Genomic DNA, 17,445 nt, shown 5'->3' on the forward strand with positions numbered 1-17,445 from the left:
ATAATAAAATTATAAAATTAAATAAAATTAAAATTGTTTACTATTATTTAATTTGTCAATCACTGTCGATTTAAAAAATTAATTCCTGGCGAATTGATAAGACTGCAAGGCCTTGATATTTTCTTTTATAACAATTTTGATTGTTTTATAACAAAAAAAAAAATTCGTAGGGGAAACCTATCATTGTAATTTAATACATTAATCACTTCGTTCAGAATTTAAAAAAATATATTATTATTATGATTACAGTTCTTGTTATATTTATATGATTAATATTAAACGAAGAGCTGTAAAATAAGACGCCAAATTCACAAAAGGAGGAGAATTCAATACACCATCAATCGAATTATATATAATGACAGAATTCGCTGCAGGAACGAGAAACCATTGAACCAAAATGTCACCGTCGTACCCATTTATCAAAAAAAAAAAAAAAAGACCCACATAAAGACGTTCGTATAATTCCAGTGAAATCGGCGAATTCTACAAACATTATAATAAAAATGTTACCCAGTACCTATATATAATTAAAAATAAGAATAAACGAAAATAATAACAATTTTTGTATAATACCATATTGTACTGCACGATTACCTACTGCTCCCGTCTGAACTTCGTCATTAGCCTTTAGGTCTATTGTTATAACACATTAACACACTCGATGGTTATTTTTTTGAAAAATTGGAAAATGCATTTAAGCCGTCATGATGCGTGGCTTTATTTGCCCCGAGCTGATTTTCTATGGTTTAAACGTCCGTATTCTCATGTGTGTCTCGGCACTCTCATAAATGCTATACATATATATATATATTTTTATATTCCTATTTGCACCACCACCGATATTTTTGTTATATATCGTCCAACAGACAACACACTTTTTCGTTTAATGCGTCTGGCCAGCTGCTAAACTACAGCGTGTGTAACCATGATGTTCTATTGTAGAGTTTTGCACGAAACCGTTGTATTCGGCTCTTATACCTATACTGATTATTTAAAGAATAGCGAAAGACTTTCTTTTTAATTTTTTCTATTAGCGGTGCTGCAGAATAAAAATCGAAAGAATATTATGTTTATGATTATATATTTTATTCCTAACGACCGAATCCGTTAAGTCAACGGTATTTTTTATATTTCATGTAGGTACCGCTGTCAAATGTCTATATTCCAGTACCCTAGCTTAAGGTCTGCATGTTTTTACTTACTCGCTACAAAACAAAACGTATATTACAAATAACTATACGTATTGATATAATATGCATAATGCATTATGTTCGTTTGTTGCAGTTCGACGGTTCGCAAAGACTCGCCAAAGATTTCCGTTTTTCCCGAATTTATGAAAAGTGTTTTAAACAATTCGTATTTTTATAATTATACTCATCATAACATATTCACGTAGAAAAAAAATTTGAAACAACGTTCATTTCACACCATCTAACAAAAAACTTAAAAGATGTGTAGGTTAGATAATTATCAAACATGTTATTTTCAAAATTGTATTCAATATTTGAACCCAAAATATTCATTGCCGTGAAAACTAATAATAGTATTGATAAAATAGTAGATATTATTTTTTTTTTTTTTTTTTTTTTATTAATGATAAGGCTTCAACAATAAAGTCATTAGCCGGAAAAACATGTTTACAAGTTATTTACAATCATCTTAATATTAATATTTAAATAAAGGAAGTACAGTATAATACAGGTATATGGTGTTAATGGTATAGGTAACAGTAATATATAATTATTTAAATTCTATTATAGAGATTAGTTATTTTAAGGAATGTTATTAGGAGGTTAAAATTATCTATACTTAAAATATCTTTTAATGTTAAGTGTGGAAAGATTTTTCTTTGTTCAGATAGATTAGGGCATTCCAGAAGTAGGTGTGCTGTGGAAATCGGTGCGTTGTTGCATAGTTCGCAGTTTGGTCTCGGCTCTCTTCTCATTAGGTGTACGTGTGAGATGTTAGTGTGTCCAATTTTCATCCGTGTCCATATTACTTGTTGTCTTCTCGTACTTGAGGGAGGATTTGGGTTAGGTGACAGAAAAGGTTTTATTTGATGTAGTTTGTTGTTCAGTTCCTGGTCCCAGAGTCGTTGGTGAATCTTTTTGCTATTTATTAAGGAGTTTCGGGCGGTGTCCTTGAAAGACGAAAGGTCTAATTTGGGGGTATTGATGTTGGTGGAGGCGGCTTCTTTAGCTGCTACATCAGCTTTTTCATTTCCTGGTATGTTTTTGTGGGCAGGAATCCACATGAAGGTTACCGAACGGGGGGCAAGGGAAGAGGCTCTTTCTTGTATGTTTTTTATTATTTCATTTGATGTCCCTTGGTTTTGTATAGCTAGAATAGAACTAAGGGAGTCGCTGGCGATTAAGAAAGATTTTGTATTTTTCCACTTTTGTTCAGTTAGTTCTATGGCTTTCAGGATCGCTAGTGCCTCGATGGTGAAAATAGAATTAATCTCCAGTGAAGAGAACTTAAAGGTTTAGTAGATATTATTATATTATGTATTTATGTAGGAAACTGCCAATATATTTAAAATAAAATAAACTCAAGTCAGCTTGTCGATATTCAAACTAAATAAAAATATTTATTTCAATATAAAATCGCGTTCCCTAATTTGAATTGTATTTTGCACAAGTTTTTTTATTCGACTCGATGGTCACAAGACAAATAGGTATCTGAATTTATCGTTGTATAATGAATGATATGAATATATTATGGCGATATATATTGTATTATTGTGAATTGCTATTCGTTCTAAAACGCTAATGTGAAATGTGAATGACAATAATTTGTGATAATAAATGCATTTTAAATTCTTAGAAACGTTTTATTTATCCAGGAACTGTTTTTAACTATTATGGACGCAGAGAGGTCTAAAAGTATTATTTTTTATAATTCTTTTCTATACCTACATATTTTGTAATGAATTATGATAATAATTTATGATTCATTAACTACAATATGATATATCAATTGTCAGTCATATCATTATTATTCATTATTTATATTAATTAGTCGGATAGAAATAATCGTATATGTAGGGTTTAACAGAAGAACCTGAAAAATTCAAATGAAAAATTCAAACAAGTGAAAAAAAAGTATGTCTGAAAATTTTTCAAAAAAATAATTTGAAAGTTATTATGTTTCGAATTAATATCAGCACTAATAATAAAAATGTTTATGCTGTACGTCTTCGTTTTGTGGCAATGTAGCACAAGCGTCAATAAATTATGCATAAAAAATACATTCCAAAGTATTAATTTGAACAGTAAAGTTATTTCATTTGTCAGGTTATTCTGTTACACAAACTCCATCATAAACAAATTAACAGAGGCGTTACCATATCAGTGGTAAACCAGGGGGGTTGGATCGTGGGGTTTCATATAACAATACGTGTACATTATTAAAATACAAAACGTTATTCAAGTTTAATAATTATTAATATTCAACTCTATACCTATCACATTTATAATTATAAACTGCAAGATTAATGTATACAAAACAAAACTTAGTCTATAAAAAATGCACGGTGGTTGATCATCCCGTCACCCTCTTAAAGTCGCATCTTACCAGTATAATATTATGGAGAACTCGAAGAACCTATATAGCTGAAATATTGTCTGTACAATGTATATGATAATAAATAATATGTGTAGTATGTATATATGGAAAGATGCTGAGATCATTACAAGAAATAATTAAAAGGACGTTACACCCGCATGTGTTGTCTTCGTCTAACAATTAATGTACAACATAGCAAAAACTGTTTGGGCGGTATCTAGAACCAGTCGGGCTGCAATGATAGCCAAGACTACAAATATTTATATACACTATGGTTTAGAACATTATCACGGTTTTTATTTTTTTGTCATCGCTATTATACGAAAAGAGTACTTAATTTCTATCGTTTCAAAATCTATTGTTTTTGTGTTTTTCAAACTGTTATGCACACAAGGTTATTCGATTGCCGCGATATCTTGCACGTATGTTTGTGAAATGAAGGATTGTCACGCTAAAGGTTCAAAGCATTATTAGACGTATATAGGACAAATCAAAATTAGACGTAGGATTAGGACAGCCCGGCTTAATGTAACTAATGTTTGACGGTTAGAAATTTGTAACCACTAATCCTATAATATATGAATATCGAATACGATGATGTGTATAATATAACTTAGAAAAATTTATGCACACAACAACAGATTTTGACTTTCACGCTTTGAATTTGTATAGACGGACGCATTTAAAACCGAACACAATTTAGTGGGTCGCCGATAGATGGCGTGAAACTATAGCTGATATAAAATAGTTACGACCTATTGTAATAAATTACACTAAATTAATTGACTCCAGTATGTGTAATATTACCATCATAATAGGCGTACAATAATGGAGCATATATTATAGGTACCTCCATGTACATAATGCAGGCGAGATTAGACGTTTTGATTTACTCGCGGGAGGCCAATATAATAGACTTATAGAAACATAATATTATATATAATTATGTTTTCAATACAAGGAAAAAAAACAATTATAATTAGGCAATAGTAAAATGTGTACTATTACATGCATATTTTATAGACAGTAAACGGCAAAAAATATTTTAATTCTTTAATTACTCGGTCGATGACAATTATCTATACACATAGTCATTGTTTTCTGTAAACCGATGTTATTATAATGTATAATATTGTTATTAGTTATATCACATAATATGTGATAATTTTTATTACATGTTATGTATATTATAATAGCGATATGTAAGCATTTAACTGCTGCATAAAGATTATTATAATATCATACGAAATGACGGACGTCGCTTATATCTTTTTAAACCTTCTTTAATCTGAAAATATTATCATAATATAGCCCATTCACTCAGATTGATTGGCTTTTATCATTTTGCTTATTTGAAAAATAATCATCGTTGTATATATTCAATTTTATTATAATTAAAATCAATTAAAACAAATTGTTTGTAATTATTTCTACCAATTATTATTAATGAAACATAACTATATATTATTATGATTAGGATTAAATCTCCACGGTATACCTATTATGCAAAAATATATATTCAACTTAATAGAAAACTCGAGAATATAATTATTTAAATGAAAATTCTTCTACGCATAGCATTAATATCATATTGTACCTATTTAATTACACCAATATTTAGCAACATAATAGGTACTTTTTTAACGCTTGAATTGGGCATCAGCTGCAGGTACCTTATAATTATAAATAATATATATAATATATATATATATAAATTATTTAACGAATATCGATCAAAACATATAAATATAATACGTATAAACATAAACACACAATATCATCATCACATCATTATAATAGTGCCAACACAATATCCGGATTCCGGCCCGAAAGATCATTTTGTCACCATAATTTATTATATTGCCCGACGCACGTGTTTCCGACGATAATCAGTTCTTGCCCCGTAGGCGGTATAACGATCAAAGAATAATACAAATACGCGTTTGTAGGTATGTTTATATGTGTTGTATATATATATATATACACACACACCAAGGGGGTGTGGGGTGGGGTTGGTAAAGACAACGTCGGCGACATTTAAATTTATTACGACACTGGACGCGGCTTTTGGTGTCATATATATTTTTATATCTACATGCAGAACTAATAAAAATTAAAACCGTCCGCCATATTATATACGCGTCTAAAATACTATAATAATAATACGTACCCACGCCATTGTTTAGCAACTATATAACAATAATAAAATATTATGTATATACCCAATGACATTTCACACCAACATTTTTTGAGGCCTCGTCATACGGGAAAACAGAGATGGAATGGTGTTGTACGATTAGTGCTGTTCACGCATTTGATATATCATTATAATTTATTAACATCACACGAACGCTAACCATATAGGTACCCATATTATATTATAGTTTATTGTCGGCAGGTAAATCAAACTAGGTACTTAATAAAACACATTTTGTGATGTTACAATAATATTCAACAGCATTATTATAAACTGCAAGGATTACGTCATAATATAACCACGTGTAGACAGTATCAGTATGAGTTTAGAACAATCACAGACCACAGTGAATTTAATGATTATGCACTTTTGCAGTTCATCGCCGAATTTTATTTTAAATTAAATCGTAATATATTTATATATCGTTGAATATAAATTTTATTCAAGACGACGACGGCCCCGTTTTAAGTTCCTACGAAATCACATTATTTAACTTATTTATATAGACTTGAGCGCTTATATTTTATTATTATATGAATGCATATAAGTTTATTTATAAAAAAAAGAAAAAATATTTTAATATAAATTTATTGTTAATTACGAATTTATTTTCATTGCAGTAAACGTGATAACGGAATGCATTTCAATGTAAATAATTGCATTGAGTATTTAGTTCACACTGATTACGCTTTACGCATGTTATTGTGGTCTACCTACAAAGTACAAATCAAGAGAATAAATTACATGATTAAATTTAAATGATTATCATTAATAATTAAATGTATATTTTCTTTTTCCACAATATGTACATGTGGACTATATTATATACACAGAAATCGTACGAAAATAATTAAATCTTTACGCCTAAAGTTAATTCGTGTTTAACATAAATTACAGTTTGAGTAATAAAATAAAGTTAACGTAGCACAATAAAGCGGCTGCAATTAATACGAAATAAAATAAATGTATTATAGAACATTAAGTCGATAGATCCATACAAATTCATTGTTTAATTTTTTCTTGATCAATATGAGATACTTAGATGCAACGATAATTTATTGTATTTAAACATATAAACAAATTATTTATTTAACGAGCTAGGCGATTCTTTACTGAGTATGGTATACAAATGTATAGCTGTAATAATAATAATAATAATAATGTATGGCTTATTATCTTTTTCGTACTTATTACGCGCCAGACGAAATAAAATAACAATAAGTGATTCAGATTTTAAAATTGGTCATGGCTGCAGAAGATAAAAATATTAAATAATAACAATATCAATTAATGCACGTGTAATATTATGCGTATCATAAACGATGGCGCCGAGAGCGTTTCGATTGTAAAAGTACAATCAAATAATACGTATTATAGTAATAACAAAGAGGATTTATAGATTCGTTCGTTTTAAATGTATATAATGTTTTAATCTCCATTGGTTATTATAACATGTTCGCCGCAGTCTTCGTTAAATCGCATTGCACACCCAACGTAAATGTATGCTGCAGCAGCAGATGAAAAAAAAATGACACGGAGATAATTATTATCATATTGTATTACAATGTATAATATATAAAATATATATATATATATTATAACGAGGCGCATAAAAAACCCATACGGTTAGAATATTAGGTATGTAATTTTGCAGCGTTATGTAGGTCGGTCAAATTCTTTCTGTTCAATAACCATACATAGCGTTTTGTGCACAAGTGAAAGATTTACCTTATAGGTATTTAGGTATATATATATATAGTATATACCTACGACTATTATTATAGTATACAGTATAATATGATATACCACAAAGTTGCTCTATACCCATCGCGTAAAAAATACCAATCATAGACGCATATATTATTTTTTCTCCACCCATCATAATATAATATTATAAGTGACTTATAATTTATAACTAATGCAATATAATAATATAATAGCGTTTTTTAAATATTTTTTTTATACATACTATAATTCTTTACTGGCATCTCATCAACAGTCAAATACGCTATATATTATTTAAACAATAATAATGATAATATAATACCGCACGGTAGCCCCATCATGAGAAGAAAATTGGGAAAATAAAGTCCCTATATATTTTATTCCATACATGATAGATCTACACAATATATTTTAAGCTAATATACAGAAAAAATAATTTTTAGATGAGAATAAAATGTTTGTTTATATTAATTTCGTATAATACATTCGTATGGTACAAATTATTGATACTATTATTAATTGTTGTACAGCAGTGGTGGCCAAACGGTTGTCGGTCGACCACGGACAATTTTAAAGTCGATCGTGTTAGAATTTATTTTTCGGGACACGCGCACGAAAATGCAATGCCACACTTCAACAATACCCAGATCAACAAAATAATATGTTAATATTAGACTTGAGTAATTAGATTTTATTTTTATTATTTTATAATTATTTTTAGTAATTAGTAGGGCTAGGATTTATATGCAATAACAAATTGTTAAATATGCATTTCATTTACCAAAATATGCAAAAATATGCAAAAACAAATTGTTATTATTATTCATTAAAATTCATAATTTATTATTATTACTTATTAGTTATTACTATTAGCTAATATTATTACATTAAATATTAGTTTAATTAGACGTAACTTGGCACTTTCATTTTGAACTTTCGGCATACTGGGCACTGTCATTAAAACCATTCAAATTATTAAGTTTAAACGTCCGCACATTTACGTAACACGCTACGTACTAATACAATTATTCTGTGCAGTCTTACACTCTTACTGTATAACAATGTGTAAGTAATTCTTACATCTAACAGTCGTCCGACCAACGGATATTATCCGATCTAAGATAAAATAGGTAGTATTTATGCTATATTATATTTACGAAAATTCAACGGATAAACCAAAAACTAACGGTTTCGTGAAGTACCATTTAAAATTAACAGTAACTTATAACAATTAAAAAATGTTAGTTAAAAAATATCAAATTCTAAAAAAATCTACGAATATGCAATTATATATGCATTATATTCAAAATAAGCAAAAAAAAAAAAAATTGGTCCTATATAAACGAGAATAAGCCAAATCGTGGAAAAATCTGACAAACAATAAATTTGGACAAATGCATATAAATCTTAACCCTAGTAATTAGTAATAATTAGTTTATATTATTATTTATTGTATGTTTATATATGTATACACCTTATGCAAGTATGTTTCTTAATAATATTAAAGTTGTTCAATGATAAAAATTTTTTCTATGAAAGTCGATCCTCAATTAATATATGAAGTATATTTTTAGTAAATCATGACCAAAAAAAGTTTGGCCACCCCTAGCTGTTGTACAGCATATAATATCGCTACGCTTAAACGTTCAGATCAACACAAGGGTGAGTACCTCTGACCCAAAACATTTAAGGGTACCGTACACATATTTCACATATTATTATAACCTATGTGGCTAGTGGCTATGTATATACGAGTATACGTGAGTACATTTTTGAAAATATGAAAATGTAATTTTTAATTTGTTTTAAAAAAAATAATAAAATATGTTATTACTTTTTTTTAATAGGCAATAATTAATAATAACCAATAGGCAGTAATTTAATCATATAATAGTTGTGGCGATATTATAAAGGCAATAATTCAAATAATAAATGGAACTAAACGTGTGTGGTAGGTATATACAGTTGTAAGTTGTAATATATAATTATAAATTGGAATATTAGTTTTAAAAATAAATATAATCACCTAAATTATGTTCCAATAGTACCTACCGTGGGTACGTCATTTAAACCCAATTTAAAATATAATATTATTCGGACGTGGTAAGGCTCTAATATATTACTATGTATAGTTTTCCTGCATATTTTAATAATATGTGTAAAATAATAAACAATAATTAATAAAATGTGTAACAATATTAAACATTATTGATGATTATTACCAACGATGTGAGCGTATACGAAGCGATATCGCGTCGTATAGTCCAATGCAATATTTTATTATCACGATGATGATATAATAATAATCGCTCTCCGGCCGATGGAGAAAACGTTATTAAATAAACGACACGATAATATTATATTATATTATAATAAACGACCCGGACTACGGGTCTGACGGAACCCGTCGACGTGGTCCACATGGGGTGCTGTTGGAGGGGGCGAGGGGAGGGGCGCCTATCTATCAGCTAATCGTTTCGCGACGGCCGTACAGGTATATTACGCGTTTCGTGCGCGCGCACGCACGCAAGTTTCCCGCCGCACTCTTTCGCGGGGTCTCGGCCGACTGTTATAACAAATTAATGACGTCGTCGTACGCACAAAACTCTGGCCTCGCGTTTCGGTATATACCTACATAATTATTTTACCATAGGTACGTGTACACAACCCAATATATTGTACAGGGTGATTCACGGGTTTGCCTTTGGCAGCGGATCCGTTGAAATTCTGATTTTTTCTGTTGTTATTTATATTTCCGAATAAACGTGTTTTCATACCGTCCAAAGAGTGTATCGTCTTTGGCGATACCTACCAACTTCTATTTTTATTCTTTTTTTCGGAAATAAGTACCTACAGACATTTTTTTCCCGTGAATTCTCAATCGGTTTTTGTGCAGAGCAATCCATGTAACGAAATCGAAGTTCAAGCGAGTAGTCTTTTAGATTATTTGACTCTAATTGGTACGCATATACCATATGGGATTGGAGATGTGCGGTAGCGGTGAAGATTTGAAAACTTAATACTACCTACCTAATTAATGTTGGTCCACCAACATTTTGTAATTTTCAAGGCCTAGTTCCGATATAATAAAAATAATATATTTCATCAATTTTAAATTTTATAAGTAAAACAATTTTTTAAAGATTTAGTTCAATACTGCAATAATATGTACCTATATTATATTAATAATTCAGAAACAATTTACTCGTTCAAATTTTTATTTAGATACATCTTAAACAAAATTATGAGTTTAACAATTTACATAAAAAAATACAATTGGTTCTCGTTTGACAAAAAAATGTTTACCGCCTCTTGCAGAATAGTATACTTATAACGATTTAAATAATTGGAAATACGGCCCATACGAGAGTGTACTAATTATAAATTTCAGAAATCAGAATTTTAATAAATTCTCTATTGCATATTTTCATTTGAAAGAAATGGCCGCGGTGATGAGCATATACCTGCTGCACGATGGCATTCTCTGCTCGGTGAATCACCCTGTATTATAGTATAGGAACTCGCGCGTGGGAGTCGTCGTCGGCTGTATGTACATGGATTGGCGAATATTGTTAAAAACTAAAATCTAAAAAACAAAACAATAATAATACAAAATAATATATGTACGCATGGGTGTCGTACGGCTATATACGTACGTGTAGCCTCTCTCACGCGATACATCATATATTATACGTCTTGTCGTGCCTGGTTGTATTCATCATATATATATGCGTGTATATAAAGGTACAGCATATTATATATTATCATGTCGGAGGCGTACCGCCTCGAGACCAGATCCGACGCCGAACAGCAGTGTACAGGGTGTCTATTTCACCATCATTCACTGCGTTGGTCCACGGCAACAACATTTTTCTGATTAATATTTTCGATAAGTACAATTTTCTATAATCATTATACAGGTATAGAGGTATACCGCGGCGGAGAGCCACGAGTCACGACGACCTGTATTCTATATAATAACTCTTGGTATTTTTTTTTTTCGGTTCAGGTATACCACGACGAGTAGGTACGAGCCGCAAACACCGACAATTCTTAAAATATGTGTAGGTACTAAAATATATATTATATAGTGGGTATAGTGATGATGGGCATGCCTCAAAAAAGCAAACATAATTTTATTTATCTTTAAACTCTCAGATTTGTATGTTTTAACATTATTTTTATAATTTAATTAAAATAACATTCAATATATTATCTTTTATTATACTTTTCACAATCGATTTACAGTATAGATAAATAATGACATGTATTCGTACTATATGATAACTACGGATTTTGAAATATATTATAAAATATTGCTGGTTATAAAACATATTCTAGAGTCAAGACACGACTCGCAGCAACAAAATTAAAATCTCGAATCATTGTATTTATTTTTAATCTGTATATTATTAGTGCTAAAAAAATTAGATAAGTCACTAAATTTGCACTATAGAAACTTTTCATATTTTTTTTTAGTAAAAATGTAAATTCATAATAACATGAATTCATAGGTTATACTTATAGCAATGAGTCTATAATAAACCACAATACGAACGAAACAATTTTGTACTTTATATGAATATAATATGACATGAGTGCATAATAATAATAATATTAATATACCTACTTCAGAACAAGACGACATCGTCGTTTTTTGTTTTCAATATTTTCACTATAACTGGTAGGTAATAGAACTATAAAAATATTATTATACCTAATATATTATTTTGTTAATTCTATCACACTCATAATATATGCCATCATTCTTAATTAATTAATTATAATATTTTAATATTTAGATATTGTTTGTAAATAATATGCAAGCGAGCAATGTAGGTACAAATAATAATAATAATAGTAATTAGTAATTGACCGAATGAAAAGAAGAAGAATATCAGCACCCACATGCAGTTGTTTATAATCGAAATGTCCCCCTTGGTTCCCTATATATCAACTATATACTATATATTGTTATAGACTTCTAGTACAATATTTATGAATAATACGTAAAAGAAGTCAAGACAAACACTGAAGTGGACATCCTGCAGTTAAGACGTTATAAAAGGACGTCAGCGCAATATTTGTTTTCTCTCTTACGCGTAACATTGATCAATCGCATTCACGTTTTTATGATTTATTAGTTACCTCAGAGTGAAATTATTGAGAGTAATATTTTTTGGGGTTCAACGTATAGATTTTAAATTGTATTAATATATTTGATTTTATACACCACGACTTTACTAATACATTTTGTAAATTTAAACGGATATTAAATCTTTTTGAGACAATATTTTGATAAACTGGCATTATACTGTCTATACATTTTATAAAAGAAAATTCTAGTCTAAGATAACTGAAAAACATGAAAAAAAATAATTTTGTGTGAATGCGTTTTGTCTATGTTACAGCACGTGGACCTGCAGAGAAAGATAAGAAACACTTGAAACAGTGCGCTAATATTCTCTTAATGATGATACTAAAAAACGGCAGATAATATTATATTTGTTGAGAAGTAAAAAAAAAGCCACACAGGAAGACGTTTGCAAAATACGTGTGAAATCGGTGTTACAACAAGGCAGGAAATACGCATTCATCCGGCCAAAATGTCATCTCTATTATAATTAATTGGAAAAAAAGTACCGGTGGGAAAATGTTCACCAAATATGAAAGAAATCAGCGTGACCTATATGGCATAAATCATGTTGGCACCTACTCTTATTGAAGCTCTATTATAGTGATTTATTATTTTTTCGCCCAAAGTTTGATCAATCGTTATAATCGTACGACGTACTCAATAATAACAATAATAAGCATACTACGTGTAGGCATAATAATATACCGCAATAGTCCTGACGTGGGTAGCGAAGGATTTCATGTCGTGAAAATAAATAGCAAATATATCATTATGGATTAAGTTGTCATTGCGTGAATTATATTATGGACACTTTGTAAGGAAACAAAAAAAAAAAAATCTGTCGGGCGGATATCCTATAACGTTTAAAAGACAATTTCTTTTCTCCAGTTGTTTGTATTGTGCAGTGTACACACGGAGGAAAAATAATATAATACTAAAAATGGTAAATATAATGTACAATACGTCTCCGTTAAAGTCCTCCTAATGATGTACAGATAATAAATTGATTTGGACACTGGACACACATCACGATAATACCGTGTGTGTGTGTCTATTTTTTACCGTGCGACGTGATTTTTTTTCCCCTCGTCGCCGTTGTCCCGACTGCGATTTCACGACCGTAATGCTAAACCAATATGACAATATAATGATATTATTATTATTGCATCAACATCGGAACGAGCAGGAAGAAAAATTACTCCGTAAACAATATTGTGCTCGGTCCTTTCAGACGCGTTTCGGGGTTGTCCGCGGGAGGTGCAGGCTAATGGTGTTTGCTTTGATCCCGTTTTCATAATATACTTTATACAATAATAATAATAATAATATGTCGTCCGATACCTGTTGGGTTTCGACAATGAACGCCGTGCGCGTGTATTCCCGCTGCATGCATATGTATATGTATACACACACGATGCATTTCAGACAATATACATAATAGGAATATCTGAATATACATATATATACGTGTTCGGCGCGTCTGTCGGGTCGATTTTATAATATGCAGGCGATTATTATATTGTATACTACTCCAACGCAGACGATCGATTCTCATCGCTTAAGAGGACGTCACACCGAGAGGTTTGTCAGCTATATTATTATTGTGGTGTGATGTCTCTCACACGCGGAATGCTCAATAATAATGTATATCACAAGATATTGTACGTCTCATTATATGTATATAATATGACCAACGTCGTACCTATTATATTAAATTATTATTGTACGTATATGTATATAATATTATACATCTACATCACGGACGGAATGACGAGGAGGCCCGACGACAATCAGCCGAGTAAAACACGACTACGGTGAATTATTCTGGACACGACCGCCGCGGTCAGCCTGTTCGTATAATTATTTATGCCGACATATGTTTAACCTATAATATGATGCCTTATGGCTTATATCCTCCCCCCCCCCCTTTCAGCGCTGGGGCTTGGAGGCAAAAAACGCCAACAATACAAAATTGCTGTACGCATATAATGTTCAAAATATATTATACATTCGAGAGAACCGACCGAATAATATGTCGCCCATGGGCGTAACTGGAATTTAATAGTCTTACAGGGGCCTAGAGAAGTAGAAGTTCAGAATAAACCTTATAGAGCAATAGCGTCACCCCTCCCCCTCAAGTCATTGGCAGTTAAACTAAAAAAAAAATGAAATTCAGACACTAAAATAAACATAATATAAATGTTTAATACAGTATGCGCCAATATTTAGATGCAAATGTTTCTAAAATATAATTATCTAATACTGATAATCAGCAGTGGCGGTATAACTGACTTTTAAGGAGGGGGGCGGAAATTATAGAAATCATAGGACAATAATGAGTCGTTGGAATTTTCCCCCAATATTTTGAAATAATCCAAAATAGTGTCACCTTGTACTTACAATTAAATTAAAAAAAGTATAGTCACAGATGCACAGTTAATCAACCATTTAAATAATAAAAATCTACTTTAAAAGCATATGTTTTTTTTTTGTTTAGCAAAACGTGTAATAATATATGGTAGTTTATGAGTATACAGCGTTTATTATATTTTTAGATTTATATTAAAAGTTATAACTAAGAAACGAAATTTTCACCACATAAAAAGGAGAATTTTGTCTGTGCAATATCGTTTTTATTTTTTCGATATCCGAACTACAAAAAAAGTTATTCATGCTTAAAAAACACAAAATTAATGTTTTATAAAACAATAAGAATTTTTTTTGTATAAGTGATATCGGAAAAATTAAAACGATATTGCACAGACAAAATTCTCCTTTTTATGTGGTGAAAATTTCGTTTCTTAGTTATAACTGTATGTTTCTCGGTTCTTTATCGCGCGAAACAGTTTTTGCAATGTTACGCACTTGTAAGACGGAGACAACACATACAAGCGTAGCGTCCTCTTAAAATTATCGTAATATCAGAATGGGAAATCTATCACATTATTGAAATTATTCCTAGCAGCCATATATATATATACATATATAAACAATGACACGCGACCTTCCGAATAACATATTATGTAGTACGTACATACTACATATACTATAATAACAAAAATTAATAAAATGTACTACAATTATTTAAAAATATACCGTATTATATTGCGCAAGACAACTTTACAAATTGCTGATACTATTTCTATAAATTAGAAACACAAAAAAATAGTACCATGATTAATACTTCTTTCAATAATTTATTATAAAATTTCAATAATAATTTATTATAAAAAAACACGGACCAAGGGGGGGCGATCCACCTATCGCCCCCCATCCTTATAACCGTCACTGATAATCAGTGGTGTAATTGGGAAAAAATCAAGGTGGGGTAAAATTTTAAGCTTCCTTGGTTTAAATATATTTTTATCACATGTATTGTATATACACTATTACACAGAATATCTAATCATTTGATTTTACACAAGTCTTATAATTCATTGTGTGGTTTGGATAGAAACAAATTGTAGGTAGTTGGTAACAATATTGTTAAATAATATTAATAGTAGTTATAAGAGTTCATTAACAAAAGGCGCTATATGTAGTTTTAAAAAAGAGTAATTTCTTTTTTCTTGGACATTTTTTTTTTTTTTAAAGATATATTTAATAATTATTAACAAATTTCATCAGAAAAAAAAATAAGGTAAATAATAATAGAACAATTAAGTCTATACACTTTAAGGTAAAACACTATAGCACACTATACATATAGGTTACAAGTGGGTTACTATTATGGATGGAATTAAATTTGAATCCAATGATATTATATCATTGTATACGAAAAACGATTGTGACAACGCATTTCTTTTATTTTTCAATTGCTATTGTAAAAATATGATAGGAGCCGTGTATTAAATTTTCAAATCTTAGATATAAAAGGAACATTTTTTACGATTTTTACGTATGTTGTCAAAATTCAAACTTTGAATCCTTGTAAAAAAAAAAAAATTGTGACTATGAATTTATTTTATTTTTCAACTGCTTTTGTTAAAATGTGTTAGAAGCCTTGTATTAAATTTTCAAGCTTTTCTACCGAACAAATAAATGTTTATCGATATTTATAGAAAAAATAACTAAAAAAGTTGAAAAATTAAAATGTCAGTAAACAGCTCAAAACAAATCTAAATATTTTGAAAATGTTATCAAATATAAAAAATGCCTATATAAAAATTCAGTGAAAATTTCAAGTATCTGCGGTCATTTGTTTTAGACTTATAGAGTTACACGAAAATAAAAAAATTACTAAATGTGAAATCCAGTGAAAATCCAATGTTGTAAAAATTTAAATTTCAAATGCTCATACAAATTTAATTTGAATTTCCGGTGGACTTTTTATTTGTGATAAAGATTGACAAACTTGTAAGGAATCTTGTATTAAATTTTCAAATCTTAGATTTAAAAAGAAAATTTTTTATGAATTTCTAGCATAAAATAATTTGTGAATTTTCGTGATTTTTACATGATATGTTGTCAAAACTCAAACTTTGAATACTTAAAAAAAAAATTGTGACAATGTATTCCTTTTATTTTGCAAATACTATTGTAAAAATATGTTAGGAGCCTTGTATTAAATTTTCAAATATTAGAATTAAAAATAAAAACTTTTATGAATTTCTATCTATAAGATAATTTGAACATTGCCGTAATTTTTTACGTATTTAGTCAAAATTTGAACTATAAATGCTTATAAAAAAATAAATGTGGCTATGTATTTCTTTTATTTTTCAATTGCTATTTAAAAATATATTATGAGCCTTGTATTAAATTTTCAAATCATAGATATAAAAGAAAATTTTTTTATGAATTTCTAGAATTTCTCAGA

General features: G+C 29.5%; 1 pseudogene; it reads right to left on the reverse strand.

Annotated features, from left to right (window-relative positions):
* The window catches only part of LOC149061615 (uncharacterized), a 587,539-nt pseudogene that overhangs the window by 98,132 nt on the left and 471,962 nt on the right, over positions 1-17,445 (reverse strand).

Source organism: Diuraphis noxia, unplaced genomic scaffold (genome assembly GCF_037042655.1).
Source record: "Diuraphis noxia isolate RWA-SAM2 unplaced genomic scaffold, SU_Dnox_SAM2 contig0001, whole genome shotgun sequence".
NCBI lineage: Eukaryota > Metazoa > Arthropoda > Insecta > Hemiptera > Aphididae > Diuraphis > Diuraphis noxia.